The sequence below is a fragment of the Mus musculus genome, chromosome 2, assembly GCF_000001635.26.
Source record: "Mus musculus strain C57BL/6J chromosome 2, GRCm38.p6 C57BL/6J".
NCBI lineage: Eukaryota > Metazoa > Chordata > Mammalia > Rodentia > Muridae > Mus > Mus musculus.
Window position 1 is genome coordinate 151,435,794 of NC_000068.7, and position 22,859 is coordinate 151,458,652.

General features: G+C 41.2%; 1 non-coding gene across 1 annotated transcript; it reads right to left on the reverse strand.

The window, feature by feature from the left end:
* Gm24868 lies at positions 1-136 on the reverse strand. The gene has a single exon (XR_003954233.1). It is a non-coding gene; the product is annotated as a small nucleolar RNA SNORA17 (small nucleolar RNA).
* Between the last annotated feature and the right edge of the window lie 22,723 nt (positions 137-22,859).

Sequence of the window (22,859 nt, forward strand, 5' to 3'; positions counted from 1 at the left end):
AGTGTCAGGCTACCAATAATTAGGTACAGAATGTTTACAAGTCAGAGTGCTGAATACAGACTAGCCTCTCTCTTCTCTGCCTTCTACTGATACACATGGAACACAGAGCCAAAGCTACAATGCCTCTAGGTGTAGGGTGCTGACTATCTTTCCCTGTACTTATTTTTGACTTGTGTTCTTCAGTGAACTGCCCGGAAAATTGATCTATTGGGCCCTAGTGGATAAATGTGCCCTAGTGGAAAGGAAGATGTGAAGAGATGTAGTGAGTTCAATTCTGAATTGAAGGTCAAGCTCAGGAAGAGGAAGAACATGATTTTCTCTGATTGGATGACCATTGAGCACATGTGTGAAGCCTCCTGAGAAACCAAGTTAGACAAGAAGCATTCCTTTTGGCCTACGTAGCTGCAAACAGTGTAAGAGAAAACTATAGCCCTTGCTTCACAAACTTTGTAAATAAAAGTAACATTATTATGTACAAAAAAGAATGAATTTCTTGCATTTTTAAATATTTCCTCTTTATTACTTTACACTGTTCCTTTATCAGCTATCCTAAGAAATCTTTATCTAGAGATTTTATAATTTTAGATCTTACTTTAGAACTAAGATTCATTTGAGTTCACTTTTATATCTGCTGTCCGTCCTGGATCCAAGTTGATTGTGTGGGTGTGGATTTTCACTTGGTCCTGCCACCTTTTGAAATGTAATCTTTAGCCAAGCACTGGTGGTGTGTGCCTCTAATTTCAGCATTGGAAAGGCAGAGATAGGCAGATCAATGTGAATTGGAGGCCACCTGGTCTACAGAACAAGTTCTATGACAGTAAAGACCACACACACACACACACACACACACACACACACACATCCGACCACCATCACCCTGGGGGAAAAGAAGCTTACAAACAGATAAAAGACCTCATAAGGTTGAGTGAACTTAGACCCTATAAATCTTAGAATTCAGAAAGGAAAGAGTGGAACCATTCCCTGCCACCTCTGCCTGCACTGGAACATGGAACCTCATCACCCCACTGAGAGGACCCCATATGACAATAAATCATGGAGGAAAAACACCTGGTGTCCTCTTTAAAACATTAGTACTTACAAGCATTTGAAGACATTGAACTTAGGAAGACACAAAATGGAGAAATTCTGGAAATGGAATATCTAGGTAAGAAAACAGGAACTATAGATGCAGGCATCACCTATAAAATGCAAGAGATGGAAAAGAGAATCACAGGACTGAACTTACAATGAAATATATCCATCAAAAATGTTGCATTCCAAGCTTCTGCAAAGCAAAAGACACCGTCAATAAGACAAAAAGGCCACCAACAGATTAGGAAAGGATCTTTACCTATCCCAAATCAGATAGGGGACTAATATCCAATATATATAAAGAACTCAAGAAGGTGGACTCCAGAAAATCAAATAACCCCATTAAAAAATGGGGCTCAGAGCTGAACAAAGAATTCTCACCTGAGGAATACCGAATGGCAGAGAAGCACCTGAAAAAATGTTCAACATCCTTAATCATCAGGGAAATGCAAATCAAAACAACACTGAGATTCCACTTCACTCCAGTCAGAATGGCTAAGATCAAAAACTCAGGTGACAGCAGATGCTGGCGAGGATGTGGAGAAAGAGGAACACTCCACCATTGTTGGTGGGATTGCAAGCTTGTACAACCACTCTGGAAATCAGTCTGGCTGTTACTCAGAAAATTGGACATACTACTACCGGAGGATCCAGCAATACCTCTCCTGGGCATATATCCAGAAGATGTACCAACCGGTAAGAAGAACATATGCTCCACTATGTTCATAGCAGCCTTGTTTATAATAGCCAGAAGCTGGAAAGAACCCAGATGCCCCTCAACAGAGGAATGGATACAGAAAATGTGGTACATTTACACAATGGAATACTACTCAGCTATTTAAAAAATGAATTTATGAAATTCCTAGGCAAATGGATGGACCTGGGGGGTATCATCCTGAGTGAAGTAACCCAATCACAAAGGAACTCGCACAATATGTACTCACTGAGAAGTGGATATTAGCCCAGAAACTTAGGATACCCAAGATATAAGATACAACTTGCCAAACGCATGATATTAAAGAAGAATGAAGACCAAAGTGTGGACACTTCACCCTTTCTTTGAAATGGGAACAAAACACCCATGGAAGGAATTACAGAGACAAAAATTGGAGCTGTGATGAAAGGATGGACCATCTAGTGATTCCCATATGCAGGGATCCATCCCATAATCAGCTTCCAAATGCTGACCATTGCATACACTAGCAAGTTTTTGCTGAAAGGACCCAGATATAGCTGTCTCTTGTGAGACTATGCCGGGGCCTAGCAAACACAGAAGTGGATGCTCACAGTCAGCTATTGGATGGATTACAGGGTCCCCAATGGAGGAGCTAGAGAAATTACCCAAGGAGCTAAAGGGAACTGCAACCCTATAGGTGGAACAACAATATGAACTAAACAGTATCCGGGAGCTCTTGTCTTTAGCTGCATATGTATCAAAAGATGGCCTAGTCAGCCATCACTGCAAAGAGAGGCCCATTGGACTTGCAAACTTTATATGCCCCAGTACAGGGGAACGCCAGGGCCAAAAAGGGGGAGTGGGTGGGTAGGGGGTTGGGGGGTGGGTATGGGGGACCTTTGGGATAGCATTGAAAATGTAAACGAGGAAAATACCTAATTAAAAAAAAAAAGAAAGGGGATTATAGAAAAAAAATGTTGCATTCCAAACATCCCTGATACAAAACAACAGGAAATTGGGATACCATGAAAAGACCAAACCTATGAATAATAGCAAAAAAAAAGAAGATACCTTTTTCAAAGGCCTAGAAAATATTTTCAACAAAATCAGAGAAGATAATTTTCCACTCTAAAGAAGGAGATGCCTATAGAGATACAAGCAGCATACAGAACAGTAAATAAATTTTACCAGAAAGAAGGCCTACAGAGCCAATGGACTGCACTCAAGTGGACTCACTATCTGGGTCTGAGTTAGATACTCTGCATGTATTTTATGGTTGTGTAGCTTAGTGTTCTCACAGGACAGACCACTGTGGCAGTGCGGGCATCTCTGACCCTCTTGGATGCGCTTAAGACCCTCTTCCTCCTCCTGATTTGCCTCTTCCAGCTGTGATAAGAGGGTTTGTGCATAGTTTTCTTGTAACTTGTTAGGCCATGTTCACTGGATCCTTAAGAGGCCAGCTCTTTTATATCAAGGGCTATGGAGGAGGAGGAGTGAATATGATAGAGACAAGAGGTGCAGAGGGGAACGTGGAAGAATGAAGAGAGGAGAGACTTACTCAGCAATTAATTTATGAGAGAAAAATGAATAAAATAAATTTAATTATGGAAAATTACAAAAGGATCCCTGAAAAAAGGAATTCTATTGTTGAAAGGAAAAAAACTGATGAGACATGTTAGGACTCTGTCTTCTCTCTCTCTCCTCTCCCTCTTTCTCTCTCTCTCTCTCTCTCTCTCTCTCTCTCTCTCTCTCTCCCTGTGTGTGTGTGTTTGTGAGAGTGTGTGTGTGTGTGTGTGTGTGTGTGTTGTGTGTCCAACCAAATGTAAAGAATACCCATCAAATGACTAACGTTTTAGGGCAAATGCACATTCAGAGACTAGAGGTGGAAGATTTGTGAGGGCTTCAGGATCTCTTTCAGTGTGACTGCAGTAGTAATGATGCTTTGGAGACCTGCAGCAGAGCTGTAGGGCTAAGCTGTCTCTGTCCACTTTGTATTCGCTTATGGACTCCAATGGACATTCATGGCTTATCAGTTTTGTTGCTACCTCAAACATATCTATTGGTCACATGCAACAAGTCAGGACCTCTGGGTTCCTTGCTCTGCCTTCAGGACCACTGGCTGCTCGGCTGACAGGTAAACCTGGAGCCAGCCAGCTGAATTGACATTCTCACAGTGCATGAAGGTGCTCTAAAGTCTGCTGTTTCTTCTCAGTTTCCTTGGTAATGACTAGAACTCCATTGGATCTTTGATCCAGGGGCTTCTGAGTCTGTGAAGAAGAGTACACTGGTCCACGGCTATTCTGGGACTGGTGCCCAGCATGGGTATCCCAACATGGCATGGGCAGAATGAGCATAGGCAGAACTTGCCAGAATTTGCATTCAGTCCTGCATTCAGTCCTCAAGGAAAAACGGTTTTCCTCTACTTTCATTCCTTTCTTTCTTCCATCCTTCCTCCTTCCTTTCTTTCTCTCTCTCTCTCTCTCTCTCTCTCTCTCTCTCTCTCTCTGTCTCTCTCTCTCTCTGTCTCTCTCTCTCTTTCTCTCTCTCTCTCTTTCTTTCTTTCTTTCTTTCTTTCTTTCTTTCTTCCTTTCAACTAGTTCATTAATGGATACACAGCACATACACATGAGAGCTTCAGGGAGTAACCTGAAGGGGAGATTAGAATTTGCTCTTATTTAACATTACAACCAAGAAAGTAAATTTGTCTAAAAATGACAATGGGAAGGCACTTTGAGCTTCTGAGACAGCAAATTATACGTAGACAAAGGGGTAAAACAAAACAAAACAAAACAAAAACAAGGTGAGATAGTGGGGTAGGTGGGTCCCTCTGGTACTTCCTGAGGAGGTTAAGACCTGGGGAATCTCAATGATTGACAGCTAGTGAAAAAAGAGAGCCACCTAAACCCATCGACATCAGCACACAAGGCATGGGCAGAACTCTTTTTACATCTGCATTCTAATGGCCACAGACTCAAAATAATTCTTCTACCAAATTGGCCTGCAAGCATGCCTTCTATTGTCCTTCATTATTCTTCCAACATTCTCTAGCTATCCCAGTGGAGTCACAGCTCTGCCACTCCACTGAAATCACCATGCTTCCTGGGATCTGAGAGAGCCTCCCCTGTCAAACAGCACTGTGCACACTTTAGAATTCACACCTCATCCAGACCAAGGGCCTCACCTTTGTTCAGCTCCTGCTGTAAGACTCCAGGGATCCTTAGCTTACCAGGGACCCCTGAGTGAACCACGTGGAGCCTGGATCGATGCAAAAAGCAAGAGGAATTTATTGTTCCAGTGCATGGGGGTCATCCCAGATCCAAAGAAGAGGTGCATACCCCCAGTGCCCATTCAGTGAGTTTTTATATTCCAGGGGCAGAATAGAGCATCAGCAACTTTTCCTCTACTTTCAACCTGTGATTTAAACAGAGCCTACCAATGGCAAAGTCACCTGAAATTCTTACCTGGCTCTGGGCTCTTCTGCTCTAGTCTGTATCTTCAGCACATTGCTCTCCACTCTCTGGTATCATCCTCCAGGGACCACAGTGCCTGCAAGAGCACTGGAAAAACACAAAAGGAAGGGCCCTGTTAGGAGAAATCTATAGGACCCATGGTGGTCTGTGCTGGCACTATGCTGGCACAGGCCTTCAGGCTGATTCTTCCAGAGTAATCCATTGCTCCATTCACACACCCTTTTCTAGCACCCTTGCCCAGCCTCAGGACACTGTCTTCTGCTGTCAGCATGTAGTCCAACTTTGAAGGACTCCACTTAGGAGGGAAGACAGGGTTGGATTTTTCTCTAAGACAGTAGCTACATTGCCACCAACCCCCTGAGCATGGATGCTAGTGATTTGTTGAGGTAAGGGGACAGTCGTAAAAATACACAATAACCATGGACTTTCCCACCTACACACCAGTTCCTGAATAATTACTTGGAGGCTTATTATTAATGTAAAAGGCCTAGGCCACAACTTAGGCTTGTTTCCTGACTACCTTGTAACATATTTAACCCACATAAACTATACTATGTCTGCCAAGAGGCAAATTAACTCTCCTTGATATCCTGTGTCAATCTTCCTTGGAGTTTGTCCAGAGTAAATCTCCCACCTCTGACTATCTCCTGTAGTTCCAATCCCTCTACTGGAACTCCCCCCCACCCCAATTTCCCAGCCTTTGCTGATAGGTTTAACTCCCGGCACACAGTGTGACTCACAGCAGCTCTAATTTCAGCTCCATGTATACATCACCTCTGTCCTCCATGGGTACTTTTACTCACATGCATTTGAAAAAGTTGCATCTCCAACATTTATGGTAACACCACCTTTGTCTGTCTATAGAATTCCACAGAGGAATCTGATGGAGAGTACAAGCCATGAGACTCAGAAGACAAATCCAAAACCATAATAGCAATAATTGTAACCAAGTAGATTTCTTTATGGTGTGCTCTAGAGATAATCTGTTGTGTACTGTCTGGAGGTAATATATGTCAATTAAAAGATGCTGCTGTGCCTTCCGTTCGGCCCCAGCACCAGGTTACCTTGGGCTTGGAGTCTGCGGACAACCCCAAGGTCCCCAGAGCACTCTCCACGGAATCTTATGACCTCTGGTGAGTGGACCACAACTACTGCCAGGAGGCAGGTTCAAATGCCAGATATCTGGGCACCTTCCAAGCAAGAGGAGAGCTTCCCTGCAGAGAGTGCTCTGACCACTGAAACTCAAGAGAGAGCTAGTCTCCCAGGTCTGCTGATAGAGACTAAAGGAATCACAAGAGGAACAAGCACTAACCAGAGACAACTATAACAACTGACTCCAGAGATTACCAGATGGCTAGAGGCAAATGTAAAAATCTTACTAACAGAAGCCAAGACCACTCACCATCATCAGAACACAGCACTCCCACCTCACCCAATCCTGGGCAACCCAACACACCCGAAAAGCTAGACCTGGATTTAAAAGCATATCTCATGATGATGGTAGAGGACATCAAGAATGACTTTAAAAACTCATTTAAAGAAATACAAGAGAATATTGCTAAAGAGTTACAAGTCATTAAAGAAAAACACGAAAATACAAACAAACAGCTAGAAGTTCTTAAAGAAAAAAAGGAAAACACATCCAAACAGGTGATGGAAATGAACAAAACCATACTAGACCTAAAAAGCAAAGTAGACACAATAAAGAAAACCCAAAATGAGGCAACGCTAGAGATAGAAACCCTAGGAAAGAAATCTGGAACCATAGATTCGAGCATCAGCAACAGAATACAAGAGAGGGAAGAGAGAATCTCAGGTGCAGAAGATTCCATAGAGAACAATGGCACAACAATCAAAGAAAATGCAAAACGCAAAAACATCCTAACTCAAAACATCCAGGAAATCCAGGACACAATGAGAAGACCAAACCTACGGATAATAGGTATAGATGAGAATGAAGATTTTCAACTTAAAGGGTCAGCAAATATCTCCAACAAAATAATAGAAGAAAACTTCCCAAACTTGAAAAAAAAAAAAGAGAGAGAGATGCCCATGAACATACAAGAAGCCTACAGAACTCCAAATAGACTGGACCAGAAAAGAAATATCTCCTGACACATAATAATCAGAACAACAAATGCACTAAATAAAGATAGAATATTAAAAGCAGTAAGGGGAAAAGGTCAAGTAACATATAAGGAAGGCCTATCAGAATTACACCAAACTTTTCACCAGAGACTATGAAAGCCAGAAGAGCCTGGACAGATGTTATACAGACACTAAGAGAACACAAATGTCAGCCCAGGCTACTATACCCAGCCAAACTCTCAATTACCATAGATGGAGAAAAGAAAGTATTCCACGACAAAACCAAATTCACACATTATCTTTCCACGAATCCAGCCCTTCAAAAATAATAACAGAAAAAAACCAATACAAGGACGAAAACCATACTCTAGAAAAAGCAAGAAGGTAATCCTTCAACAAACCAAATAGATGAGAGCCACAAGAACAGAATGCCAACTCTAATGACAAAAATAATAGGAAGCAACAATTACTTTTCCTTAATATCTCTTAATATCAATTGACTCAATTCCCCAATTAAAAAAAAACATAGACTAACAGACTGGCTACACAAACAGGACCCAATATTTTGCTGCTTACAGGAAACCCATCTCAGGGAAAAAGACAGACACTACCTCAGAGTGAAAGGCTGGAAAACAATTTTTAAGCAAATGGTCTGAAGAAACAAGCTGGAGTAGCCATTCTAATATGGAATAAAATCACCTTCCAACCCAAAGTTATCAAAAAAAGACAAGGAGGGACACTTCATACTAATCAAAGGTAAAATCCTCCAAGAGGAACTCTCAATTCTGAATATCTATACTCCAAATGCAAGGGCAGCCACATTCATTAAAGACACTTTAGTAAAGCTCAAAGCACACATTGCACCTCACACAATAATAGTGGGAGACTTCATCAGACCACTTTCATCAATCGACAGAACGTGGAAACAGAAACTAAACAGGGACACAGTGAAACTAACAGAAGTTATGAAACAAATGGATCTGACAGATATCTACAGAACATTTTATCCTAAAACAAAACAATATACCTTCTTCTCAGCACCTCATGGCACCTTCTCCAAAATTGACCATATAATTGGTCACAAAACAAGCCTCAACAGATACAAAAATATTGAAATTGTCCCATACATCCTATCAGATCACCATGGACTAAGGCTGATCTTCAATAACAACAGAAATAATAGAAAGCCAACATTCACGTGGAAACTGAACAACACTCTTCTCAATGATACCTTGGTCAAGGAAGGAATAAAGAAAGATATTAAAGACTTTTTAGAATTTAATGATAATGAAGACACAACATACCCAAACTTATGGGACACAATGAAAGCATTTCTAAGAGGGAAACTCATAGCTCTGGTTGCCTCCAAAAAGAAAGTAGAGAGAGCACACACTAGCAGCTTGACAGCACACCTAAAAGCTCTAGAACAAAAGGAAGCAAATTCACCCAAGAGGAGTAGACAGCAGGAAATAATCAAACTCAGGGCTGAAATCAACCAAGTGGAAGCAGAAGAACTATTCAAAGAATCAACCAATCGAGGAGCTGGTTCTTTGAGAAAATCAACAAGATAGATAAACACTTAGCCAGACTCACTAGAGGGCACAGGGACAGCATCCTAATTAACAAAATCAGAAATGAAAAGGGAAACATAACAACAGATCCTGAAGAAATCCAAAACACCATCAGATCCTTTTTCAAAAGGCTATACTCAACAAAACTGGAAAACCTGGATGAAATGGACAAATTACTAGAAAGAGACCAGGTACCAAAGTAAATTCAGGATCAAGTTATGATCTAAACAGTCCGATATCCCCTAAAGAAATAGAAGCAGTCATTAATAGTCTCCCAACCAAAAAAATCCCAGGACCAGATGGGTTTAGTGCAGAGTTCTATCAGACATTCAAAGAAGATCTAATTCCAGTTCTGCACAAACTATTCCACCAAATAGAAGCAGAAGGTACTCTACCCAATTCATTCTATGGAGCCACAATTACTCTGATACCTAAACCACAGAGAGATCCAACAAAGATAGAGAACTTCAGGCCAATTTCCCTTATGAATATCGATGCAAAAATACTCAATAAAATTCTCACTAACCAAAAATTGTATACATGTACTAAAACAATGATAATCAAAAGAACAGTACAACAAGACCAAGTAATTTTAGATCGGAGCAGAGTCATTTCAGACAGCATTTATCTGTTCTGTGTAGCATGAAGTAATGTTTTATGTTTTCAAACCAAGGCTGCATTGAAGTTTTCTGATGTAAGACAGATGAATACTGCCTGAAACATGTCAGGTTTATTATGAATCTGGATTAGAATTCACTTTTGAGCACTGTATATTCATGATTCTTTTTTTTTGTCAATTACAAAAGTAGACTCTTTATAGAATACCAAACTAATTAAACAGGTGTGATTTTTTTCTGCTTTTGTAAAAAAAAAAAAAAATTCTCCCTAACCGAATCCAAGAACACATTAAAACAATCATCCATCCTGACCAAGTAGGTTTTGTTCCAGTGATGCAGGCATAGTTTAATATATGGAAATCCTTCAATGTAATCCATTATATAAACAAACTCAAAGACAAAAACCACATGACCATCTTGTTAGAAGAGGAGAAAGCATTTGACAAAATCCAACACCCATTCATGATAAAAGTCTTGGAAAGATCAGGAATTCAAGGCCCATACCTAAACATGATAGAAGCAATCTACAGCAAACCAGTAGCCAACATCAAAGTAAATGGTGAGAAGCTGGAAGCGATCCTCCTAAAATCAGGGACTAGACAAGGCTGCCCACTTTCTCCCTACCTATTCAACATTGTACTTGAAGTCCTAGCCAGAGCAATTCCACAACAAAAGGAGATCAAGGGGATACAAACTGGAAAGGAAGAAGTTAAAATATCACTTTTTGCAGATGATATGATAGTATATATAGGTGACTTTAAAAATTCCACCAGACAACTCCTAAACCTGATAAACAGCTTTGGTGAAGTGGCTGGATATAAAATTAACTCAAACAACTCAATGGCCTTTCTCTACACAAAGAATAGACAGGCTGAGAAAGAAATTAGGGATACAACACCCTTATCAATAGTCACAAATAATATAAAATATCTTGGCATGACTCTAACTAAGGAAGTGAAAGATCTGTATGAAAAGAACTTCAAGTCTCTGAAGAAAGAAATTAAAGAAAATCTCAGAAGATGCTCATGGATTGGCAGGATCAATAGTAAAAATGGTTATCTTGCCAAAAGCAATCTACAGATTCAATGCAATCCCCATCAAAATTCCAACTCAATTCTTCAAGGAATTAGAAAGAGCAATCTGCAAATTCATCTGGAACAACAAAAAACCTAGGATAGCAAAAACTCTTCTCAAGGATAAAAGAACCTCAGATGGAATCACCATGCCAGACCTAAAGCTGTACTACAGAGCAATTGTGATAAAAAGAAAAAAAACTGCATGGTACTGGTATAACAACAGACAAGTATACCAGTGGAATAGAATTGAAGACCCAGAAATGAACCCACACACCTATGGTCACTTGATCTTTGACAAGGGAGCTAAAACCACCTAGTGGAAAAAAGAGCATTTTCAACAATTGGTGCTGGCACAACTTGTGGTTAAAATGTAGAAGAATGTGAATTGATCCATTCCTATCTCCTTGTACTAAGGTCAAATCTAAGTGGATTAAGGAACTCCACATAAAACCAGAGACACTGAAACTTATAGAGGAGAAAGTAGGGAAAACCCTCGAAGGTAAAGGGTACAGGGGGAAAATTCCTGAATAGAACAGCAATGGCTTATGCTGTAAGATCAAGAATCAACAAATGGGACCTCATAAAATTTCAAAGCTTTGGCAAGGAAAAAGACACCATCAATAAGACAAAAAGGCCACCAACAGATTGGGAAAGGATCTTTACCTATCCTAAAGCACATAAGGGACTAATATCCAATATATATAAAGAACTCAAGAAGGGACTCGAGCCCCGGGCTACCTTGCCAGCAGAGTCCCCCGACACCCGCAAGGGCACACACAGGATTCCCCACGGGATCCTAAGTCCTCTAGTGAGTGGAACACAGAGTCTGCCCCAATCCAATCGCGCAGAACCTGAGACTGCGGTAAATAGGGAAGCAGACTACCCGGGCCTGACCTGGGGCACAAGTCCCTTCCACTCCACTCGAGCACTGGGGTGCCTTGCCAGCGGAGTTGCCTGACACCCGCAAGGGCCCACACAGGATTCCCAACGGCATCCTAAGTCCTCTGGTGAGTGGAACACAACTTCTGCCAGGAGGTAGGTTCGAACACCAGATATCTGGGTAACTTCCCTGCAAGAAGAGAACTTGCCTGCAGAGAATACTCTGCCCACTGAAACTAAGGAGAGAGCTAGCCTCCCAGGTCTGCTTATAGAGGCTAACAGAGTCAGTCACCTGAGGAACAAGCTCTTACCAGAGACAACTATAACAGCTAGCTTCAGAGATTACCAGATGGTGAAAGGCAAACGTAAGAATCCTACTAACAGAAATCAAGACCACTCACCATCATCAGAACGCAGCACTCCCACCCCACCTAGTCCTGGGCACCCCAACACAACCGAAAATCTAGACCCAGATTTAAAAACATTTCTCATGATGATGATAGAGGACATCAAGAAGGACTTTCATAAGTAGCTTAAAGAATTACAGGAGAGCAATGCTAAAGAGTTACAGGCCCTTAAAGAAAAGCAGGAAAACACAACAAAACAGGTAGAAGTCCTTAAAGAAAAATAGGAAACACATCCAAACAGGTGATGGAAATGAACAAAACCATACTAGAACTAAAAAGGGAAGCAGACACAATAAAGAAAACCCAAAGCGAGGCAATGCTGGAGATAGAAACCCTAGGAAAGAGATCTGGAACCATAGATGCGAGCATCAGCAACAGAATACAAGAAATGGAAGAGAGAATCTCAGGTGCAGAAGATTCCATAGAGAACATCGACACAACAATCAAAGAAAATACAAAATGCAAAAGGATCCTAACTCAAAACATCCAGGAAATCCAGGACACAATGAGAAGACCAAACCTACGGATAATAGGAATTGAGGAGAATGAAGATTTTCAACTTAAAGGACCAGCTCATATCTTAAACAAAACAATAGAAGAAAACTTCCCAAACATAAAGAAAGAGATGCCCATGATCATACAAGAAGCCTACAGAACTCCAAATAGACTGGACCAGAAAAGAAATTCCTCCCGACACATAATAATCAGAACAACAAATGCACTAAATAAAGATAAAATATTAAAAGCAGTAAGGGAGAAAGGTCAAGTAACATATAAAGGAAGGCCTATTAGAATTACACCAGACTTTTCACCAGAGACTATGAAAGCCAGAAGAGCCTGGACAGATGGTATACAGACACTAAGAGAACACAAATGTCAGCCCAGGCTACTATACCTGGCCAAACTCTCAATTACCATAGATGGAGAAACCACAGTATTCCACGACAAAACCAAATTCACACAATATCTTTCCACGAATCCAGCCCTTCAAAGGATAATAACAGAAAAGAAGCAATACAAGGACGGAAATCACGCCCTAGAACACGCAAGAAAGTAATCCCTCAACAAACCAAAAAGAATACAGCCACAAGAACAGAATGCCAACTCTAACAACAAAAATAAAAGGAAGCAACAATTACTTTTCCTTAATATCTCTTAATATCAATTGACTCAATTCCCCAATAAAAAGACATAGACTAACAGACTGGCTACACAAACAGGACCCAACATTCTGCTGCTTACAGGAAACCCATCTCAGGGAAAAAGACAGACACTACCTCAGAGTGAAAGGCTGGAAAACAATTTTCCAAGCAAATGGTCTAAAGAAACAAGCTGGAGTAGCCATTCTAATATCGGATAAAATCGACTTCCAACCCAAAGTTATCAAAAAAGACAAGGAGGGACACTTCATACTCATCAAAGGTAAAATCCTCCAAGAGGAACTCTGAATTCTGAATATCTACGCTCCAAATGCAAGGGCAGCCACATTCATTAAAGACACTTTAGTAGAGCTCAAAGCACACATTGCACCTCACACAATAATAGTGGGAGACTTCAACACACCACTTTCATCAATGGACAGATCGTGGAAATAGAAACTAAACAGGGACAAAGTGAAACTAACAGAAGTTATGAAACAAATGGACCTGACAGATATCTACAGAACATTTTATCCTAAAACAAAAGGATATACCTTCTTCTCAGCACCTCACGGGACCTTCTCCAAAATTGACCATATAATTGGTCACAAAACAGGCCTCAACAGATACAAAAATATTGAAATTGTCTCATGTATCCTATCAGACCACCATGGCCTAAGACTGATCTTCAATAACAACATAAATAATGGAAAGCCAACATTCACATGGAAACTGAACAACACTCTTCTCAATGATACCTTGGTCAAGGAAGGAATAAAGAAAGAAATTAAAGACTTTTTAGAGTTTAATGAAAATGAATCCACAACGTACCCAAACCTATGGGACACAATGAAAGCATTTCTAAGAGGGAAACTCATAGCTCTGAGTGCCTCCAAGAAAAAACGGGAGAGAGCACATACTAACAGCTTGACAACACATCTAAAAGCTCTAGAAAAAAAGGAAGCAAATTCACCCAAGAGGAGTAGACAGCAGGAAATAATCAAACTCAGGGGTGAAATCAACCAAGTGGAAACAAGAAGAACTAGTCAAAGAATTAACCAAACGAGGAGTTGGTTCTTTGAGAAAATCAACAAGATAGATAAACCCTTAGCTAGACTCACTAAAGGGCACAGGGACAAAATCCTAATTAACAAAATCAGAAATGAAAAGGGAGACATAACAGATCCTGAAGAAATCCAAAACACCATCAGATCCTTCTACAAAAGGCTATACTCAACAAAACTGGAAAACCTGGACGAAATGGACAAATTTCTGGACAGATACCAGGTACCAAAGTTGAATCAGGATCAAGTTGACCATCTAAACAGTCCCATATACGCTAAAGAAATAGAAGCAGTTATAAATAGTCTCCCAGCCAAAAAAAGCCCAGGACCAGACGGGTTTAGTGCAGAGTTCTATCAGACCTTCAAAGAGGATCTAATTCCAGTTCTGCACAAACTATTTCACAAAATAGAAGTAGAAGGTACTCTACCCAACTCATTTTATGAAGCCACTATTACTCTGATACCTAAACCACAGAAAGATCCAACAAAGATAGACAACTTCAGACCAATTTCTCTTATGAATATCGATGCAAAAATCCTCAATAAAATTCTCGCTAACCGAATCCAAGAACACATTAAAGCAATCATCCATCCTGACCAAGTAGGTTTTATTGCAGGGATGCAGGGATGGTTTAATATACGAAAATCCATCAATGTAATCCATTATATAAACAAACTCAAAGACAAAAACCACATGACCATCTTGTTAGAAGAGGAGAAAGCATTTGGCAAAATCCAAAACCCATTCATGATAAAAGTCTTGGAAAGATCAGGAATTCAAGGCCCATACCTAAACATGATAAAAGCAATCTACAGCAAACCAGTAGCCAATATCAAAGTAAATGGAGAGAAGCTGGAAGCAATCCCACTAAAATCAGGGACTAGACAAGGCTGCCCACTTTCTCCTTACCTTTTCAACATAGTACTTGAAGTATTAGCCAGAGCAATTCAACAACAAAAGGAGATCAAGGGGATACAAATTGGAAAAGAGGAAGTCAAAATATCACTTTTTGCAGATGATATGATAGTATATATAAGTGACCCCAAAAATTCCACCAGAGAACTCCTAAACCTGATAAACAGCTTTGGTGAGGTAGCTGGATATAAAATAAACTCAAACAAGTCAATGGCCTTTCTCTATACAAAGAATAAACAGGCTGAGAAAGAAATTAGGGAAACAACACCCTTCTCAATAGTCACAAATAATATAAAATATCTTGGCGTGACTCTAACTAAGGAAGAGAAAGATCTGTATGATAAAAACTTCAAGTCTCTGAAGAGGGAAATTAAGGAAGATCTCAGGAGATGGAAAGATATCCCATGCTCATGGATTGGCAGGATCAACATTTTAAAAATGGCTATCTTGCCAAAAGCAATCTACAGATTCAATGCAATCCCCATCAAAATTCCAACTCAATTCTTCAACGAATTAGAAGGAGCAATTTGCAAATTCATCTGGAATAACAAAAAACCTAGGATAGCAAAAACTGTTCTCAAGGATAAAAGAACCTCTGGTGGAATCACCATGCCTGACCTAAAGCTTTACTACAGAGCAATTGTGATCAAAACTGCATGGTACTGGTATAGAGACAGACAAGTAGACCAATGGAATAGAATTGAAGACCCAGAAATGAACCCACACACCTATGGTCACTTGATCTTCGACAAGGGAGCTAAAACCATCCAGTGGAAGAAAGACAGTATTTTCAAAAATTGGTGCTGGCACAACTGGCGGTTATCATGTAGAAGAATGCGAATCGATCCATACTTATCTCCTTGTACTAAGGTCAAATCTAAGTTTATCAAGGAACTTCACATAAAACCAGAGACACTGAAACTTATAGAGGAGAAAGTGGGGAAAAGCCTTGAAGATATGGGCACAGGGGAAAAATTCCTAAACAGAACAGCAATGGCTTGTGCTGTAAGATCAAGAATTGACAAATGGGACCTAATGAAACTCCAAAGTTTCTGCAAGGCAAAAGACACCGTCAATAAGACAAAGAAACCACCAACAGATTGGGAAAGGATCTTTACCTATCCTAAATCTGATAGGGGACTAATATCCAACATATATAAAGAACTCAAGAAGGTGGACTTCAGGAAATCAAATAACCCCATTAAAAAATGGGGCTCAGAACTAAACAAAGAATTCTCACCTGAGGAATACCGAATGGCAGAGAAGCACCTGAAAAAAATGTTCAACATCCTTAATCATCAGGGAAATGCAAATCAAAACAACCCTGAGATTCCACCTCACACCAGTCAAAATGGCTAAGATCAAAAATTCAGGTGACAGCAGATGCTGGCGTGGATGTGGAGAAAGAGGAACACTCCTCCATTGTTGGTGGGATTGCAGGCTTGTACAACCACTCTGGAAATCAGTCTGGCGGTTCCTCAGAAAATTGGACATAGTACTACCGGAGGATCCAGCAATACCTCTCCTGGGCATATATCCAGAAGATGCCCCAACTGGTAAGAAGGACACATGCTCCACTATCTTCATAGCAGCCTTATTTATAATAGCCAGAAGCTGGAAGGAACCCAGATGCCCCTCAACAGAGGAATGGATACAGAAAATGTGGTACATCAACACAATGGAATACTACTCAGCTATTAAAAAGAATGAATTTATGAAATTCCTAGCCAAATGGATGGACCTGGAGGGCATCATCCTGAGTGAGGTAACACATTCACAAAGGAACTCACACAATATGTACTCACTGATAAGTGGATATTAGCCCAAAACCTAGGATATCCAAGATATAAGATACAATTTCCTAAACACATGAAACTCAAGAAAAATGAAGACTGAAGTGTGGACACTATGCCCTTCCTTAGAAGTGGGAACAAAACACCCTTGGAAGGAGGTACAGAGACAAAGTTTGGAGCTGAGATAAAAAGATGGACCATGTAGACACTGCCATATCCGGGGATACATCCCATAATCAGCTTCCAAATGCTGACACCATTGCATACACTAGCAAGATTATGCTGAAAGGACCCTGATATAGCTGTCTCTTGTCAGAGTATGCCTGGGCCTAGCAAACATAGAAGTGGATGCTCACAGTCGGCTATTGGATGGATCACATGGTCCCCAATGAAGGAGCTAGAGAAAGTACCCAAGAAGCTAAAGGGATCTGCAACCCTATAGGTGGAACAACATTATGAACTAACAAGTACCCCGGAGCTCTTGACTCTAGCTGCATATGTATCAAAAGATGGCCTAGTCGGCCATCACTGGAAAGAGAGGCCCATTGGACACGCAAACTTTATATGCCCCAGTACAGGGGAACGCCAGGGCCAAAAAAGGGGAGTGGGTGGGTAGGGGAGTGGGGATGGGTGGCTATGGGGGACTTTTGGTATAGCATTGGAAATGTAAATGAGCTAAATACCTAATAAAAAATGGAAAAAAAATTCAGGGGACAGCAGATGCTGGTGTGGATGTGGAGAAAGAGGAACACTCCTCCATTGTTGGTGGGATTGCAGGCTTGTACAACCACTCTGAAAATCAGTCTGGCGGTTCCTCAGAAAATTGGACATAGTACTACCGCAGGATTCAGCAATACCTCTCCTGGGCATATATCCAGAAGATGCCCCAACTGGTAAGAAGGACACATGCTCCACTATCTTCATAGCAGCCTTATTTATAATAGCCAGAAGCTGGAAGGAACCAGATGCCCCTCAACAGAGGAATGGATACAGAAAATGTGGTACATCTACAGAATGGAGTACTACTCAGCTATTAAAAAGAATGAATTTATGAAATTCCTAGCCAAATGGATGGACCTGGAGGGCATCATCCTGAGTGAGGTAACACATTCACAAAGGAACTCACACAATATGTACTCACTGATAAGTGGATATTAGCCCAAAACCTAGGATATCCAAGATATAAGATACAATTTCCTAAACACATGAAACTCAAGAAAAATGAAGACTGAAGTGTGGACACTATGCCCCTCCTTAGACGTGGGAACAAAACACCCTTGGAAGGAGGTACAGAGACAAAGTTTGGAGCTGAGATAAAAAGATGGACCATGTAGAGACTGCCATATCCGGGGATACATCCCATAATCAGCTTCCAAATGCTGACACCATTGCATACACTAGCAAGATTATGCTGAAAGGACCCTGATATAGCTGTCTCTTGTCAGAGTATTCCTGGGCCTAGCAAACATAGAAGTGGATGCTCACAGTCAGCTATTGGATGGATCACATGGCCCCCAATGAAGGAGCTAGAGAAAGTACCCAAGAAGCTAAAGGGATCTGCAACCCTATAGGTGGAACAACATTATGAACTAACCAGTACCCCGGAGCTCTTGACTCTAGCTGCATATGTATCAAAAGATGGCCTAGTCGGCCATCACTGGAAAGAGAGGCCCATTGGACATGCAAACTTTATATGCCCCAGTACAGGGGAACGCCAGGGCCAAAAAATGGGAGTGGGTGGGTAGGGGAGTGGGGGTGGGTGGCTATGGGGGACTTTTGGTATAGCATTGGAAATGTAAATGAGCTAAATACCTAATAAAAATGGAAAAAAAAATTCAGTGGACAGCAGATGCTGGCGTGGATGTGGAGAAAGAGGAACACTCCTCCATTGTTGGTGGCATTGCAGGCTTGTACAACCACTCTGGAAATCAGTCTGGCGGTTCCTCAGAAAATTGGACATAGTACTACCGGAGGATCCAGCAATACCCCTCCTGGGCATCTATCCAGAAGATGCCCCAACTGGTAAGAAGGACACATGCTCCACTATCTTCATAGCAGCCTTATTTATAATAGCCAGAAGCTGGAAAGAACCCAGATGCCCCTCAACAGAGGAATGGATACAGAAAATGTGGTACATCTACACAATGGAGTACTACTCAGCTATTAAAAAGAATGAATTTGTGAAATTCCTAGCCAAATGGATGGACCTGGAGGGCATCATTCTGAGTGAGGTAACACATTCACAAAGGAACTCACACAATATGTACTCACTGATAAGTGGATATTAGCCCAAATCCTAGGATACCCAAGATATAAGATACAATTTCCTAAACACATGAAACTCAAGAAAAATGAAGACTGAAGTGTGCACACTATGCTCCTCCTTAGAAGTGGGAAAAAACACCCATGGAAGGAGTTACAGACAAAGTTTGGAGCTGAGATGAAAGGATGGACCATGTAGCGACTGCCATATCCAGGGATCCACCCCATAATCAGCATCCAAACGCTGACACCATTGCATACACTAACAAGATTTTATCGAAAGGACCCAGATGTAGCTGTCTCTTGTGAGACTATGCTGGGGCCTAGCAAACACTGAAGTGGATGCCCACAGTCAGCTAATGGATGGATCACAGGGCTCCCAATGGAGGAGCTAGAGAAAGTACCCAAGGAGCTAAAGGGATCTGCAACCCTATAGGTGGAACAACATTATGAACTAACCAGTACCCCGGAGCTCTTGACTCTAGCTGCATATGTATCAAAAGATGGCCTAGTCGGCCATCACTGGAAAGAGAGGCCCATTGGACACGCAAACTTTATATGCCCCAGTACAGGGGAACGCCAGGGCCAAAAAGGGGTAGTGGGTGGGTAGGGGAGTGGGGGTGGTTGGATATGGGGGACTTTTGGTATAGCATTGGAAATATAAATGAGCTAAATACCTAATAAAAAATGGAGAAAAAAAAAAGAAAAGAAAAAAAAAAGAACTCAAGAAGGTGGACTCCAGAAGACCAAATAACCCCATTAAAAAATGGGGCTCAGAGCTAAAAAACAGAATTCTCACCTGAGGAATACCAAATGGCTGAGAAGCACCTGAAAAAATGTTCAACATCCTTAATCATCAGGGAAATGCAAATCAAAACATCCCTTAGATTCCACCTCACACCAGTCAGAATGGCTAAGATCAAAAATTCAGGGGACAGCAGATGCTGGTGAGGATGTGGAGAAAGAGGAACACTCCTCCATTGTTGGTGGGATTGCAAGCTTGTACAACCACTCTGGAAATCAGTCTGGTGGTTCCTCAGAAATTGGACATAGTACTACCAGAGGATCCAGCAATACCTTTCTAGGCATATATCCATAAGATGTTCCAACCCGTAAGAAGGACACATGCTCTACTATGTTCATAGAAGCCGTATTTATAATAGCCAGAAGCTGGAAAGAACCCAGATGCCCCTCAACAGAGGATTGGATGCAGAAAATGTGGTACATTTACACAATGGAGTACTACTCAGAATTTATGAAATTCCTAGGCAAATGAATGGACCTGGAGGACATCATCCTGAGTGAGGTAACCCAATCACAAAACAACTCACACAATATGTACTCACTGATAAGTGGATATTATCCCAGAAATTTAGAATACCCAAGATATAAGATACAATTTGCTAAACACATGAAACTCAAGAAGAATGAAGACCAAAGTATGGATACTTTGCCCCTTCTTAGAATTGGGAACAAAACACCCATGGAAGGAGTTACAGAGACAAAGTTTGGAGGTAAGACGAAAGGATTGACCATCTGGAGACTGCCATATCGGGGGATCCATCCCATAATCAGCTTCCAAATGCTTACACCATTGCATACACTATCAAGATTTTGCTGAAAGGACCCAGATATGGCTGTCTCTTGTGAGACTATGCCAGGGCCTGGCAAACACAGAAGTGGATGCTCACAGTCAGCTATTGGATGGATCACAGGGCCCCCAATGGAGGACCTAGTAAAAGAACCCAAGGAGCTGAAGGGATCTGCAATCCTATAGGTGGAACAACAATATGAACTAACCAATACCCCCCAAGAGCTCGTGTCTCTAGCTGTATATGAATCAGAAGATGGCCTAGCCGGCCATCAGTGGAAAGAGAGGCCCATTGGTCATGCAAAATTTATATGCCTCAGTACAGGGGAATGCCAGGGCCAAGAAGTGGGAGTGGGTGGGTAGTGGAGTTGGGGGGAGGGAATGGGGGACTTTTGGGATAGCATTGAATATATAAATGAGGAAAATACCTAATAAAATTTTTTTAAAAAAAAGATGCTGCTGTGAGTCTCATCAGCCATTGCCTAACTCTGTGATGAGGGTAGACCAAGTTACAAAATCATAGAAAGATAACAACTGTAGCAATTAAATAAAATTCTTAATTTTTCTAATGTCAGAGGGTGATAGGCAATTATTTTTGGTTATAGGCTGACTTTTTTATTAGTCTTCATTTACATTTCAAATGCTATCTCCAAAGACCTCTATACCCGCCCTGCTCCCCAACCCACCCACTCCTGCTTCCTGGCCCTGGCATTCCCCTGTACTGGGGCATATGATCTTCACAAGAACAAGGACCTCTCCTCCCAGTGAAGGCTGACTAGACCATCCTCTGCTACATATGCAACTAGGGACACAGCTCTGGGTGGTACTGGTTAGTTCATATTGTTGTTCTTCCTATAGGGTTGCAGACCCCTTTAGCTCTTTGGGTCCTTCACTAGGTGCCCTGTGTTCCATCCAATAGATGACTGTGAGCATCCACTTCTGTGTTTGCCAGGCACTGGCATAACCTCACAAGAGACAGCTATATCAGGGTCCTTTCAGCAAAATCTTCCTGGCATATGCAATAGTGTCTGGGTTTGGTGGTTGTATATGGGATGGATCCCTGGGTGGGGCAGTCTCTGGATGGTCCTTCCTTCCTTCTCAGATCCAAACTTTGACTATGTAACTCCTTCCATGGGTGTTTCGTTCCCCATTCTGAAAAGGAGCAAGTATCCACACTCTGGTCTTACTTCTTCTTGAGTTTCATATGTTTTGCAAATTGTATCTTGGATATTCTAAGTTTCTGGGCTAATATCCACTTATCAATGAGTGCATATATAGGCTGACTTCTAAATGCCCCACGTCTCTAATAGAAGGCAAATGTTGTACAAAACACTCAAATTAACACTTAAATGGAGCTCATGTTTACCTTCAGTATAGTTTAGAATCCAAGAGGCTGAACAACCTCCTGTTTCAGCATCTTCATAATTATTTGTGATCCCATAGTTAAGAGATGATTGGAAAAGGGAAAATTATTTGAATCCTAGTTACTCATCTGCTGCATTTTCTATTTATGTATTTATTTGTGTACAGATATAATCTCAGTTCTTAGCCCAGACTGGCATGGAATTTTTCTATGTAAACCTCAAATGGTGGTTAAAAGAAAATTGGGCACTTAATGTACAAGATTGTATCTGCATCTTTGTCTCTGCCTGCATAAAAATCAACTCCAAATAGACTGAAGACCTTAAAGAAGACACGAAACTCTAAAATTGATATTAGAAAAGTAGGGGCAACAAACTAAGGCCGAGGCATAAGTTAGCATTTGTGAATTGAACTGCATTTTTCCAGGAAATATGGCAAACCATTGATAGTTGAGTTGTCATAAGTGTCACCATAGGAAACGAGTGTGAAAATTATCAAAGGACAAAATAATTTTCCAGCAAATAAAATAGACACCCTAGCACAGTGCTGGCAGAGCAAACATCTACACAACCATTATAAGACCTAGTGTGGAGATTCCTCAAAATGTGAAAGCATGTCTCCTGTGAGGCTCTGCCAGTGCCTGGCAATTACAGAAGTGGATTCTCACAGTCATCCATTGGACGGAACATAAGGTCCCCAATGAAGGATCCAGAGACATACCCAGGTATCTGAAGGGGACTGAAGCCCCATAGAAGGAACACCAATATGAACTAACCAATACCCTCAGAGCTCCTTGGAACTATACCACCAATCAAAGAAAACACATGGTGGAACTTGTGGCTCTAGCTATATTTGT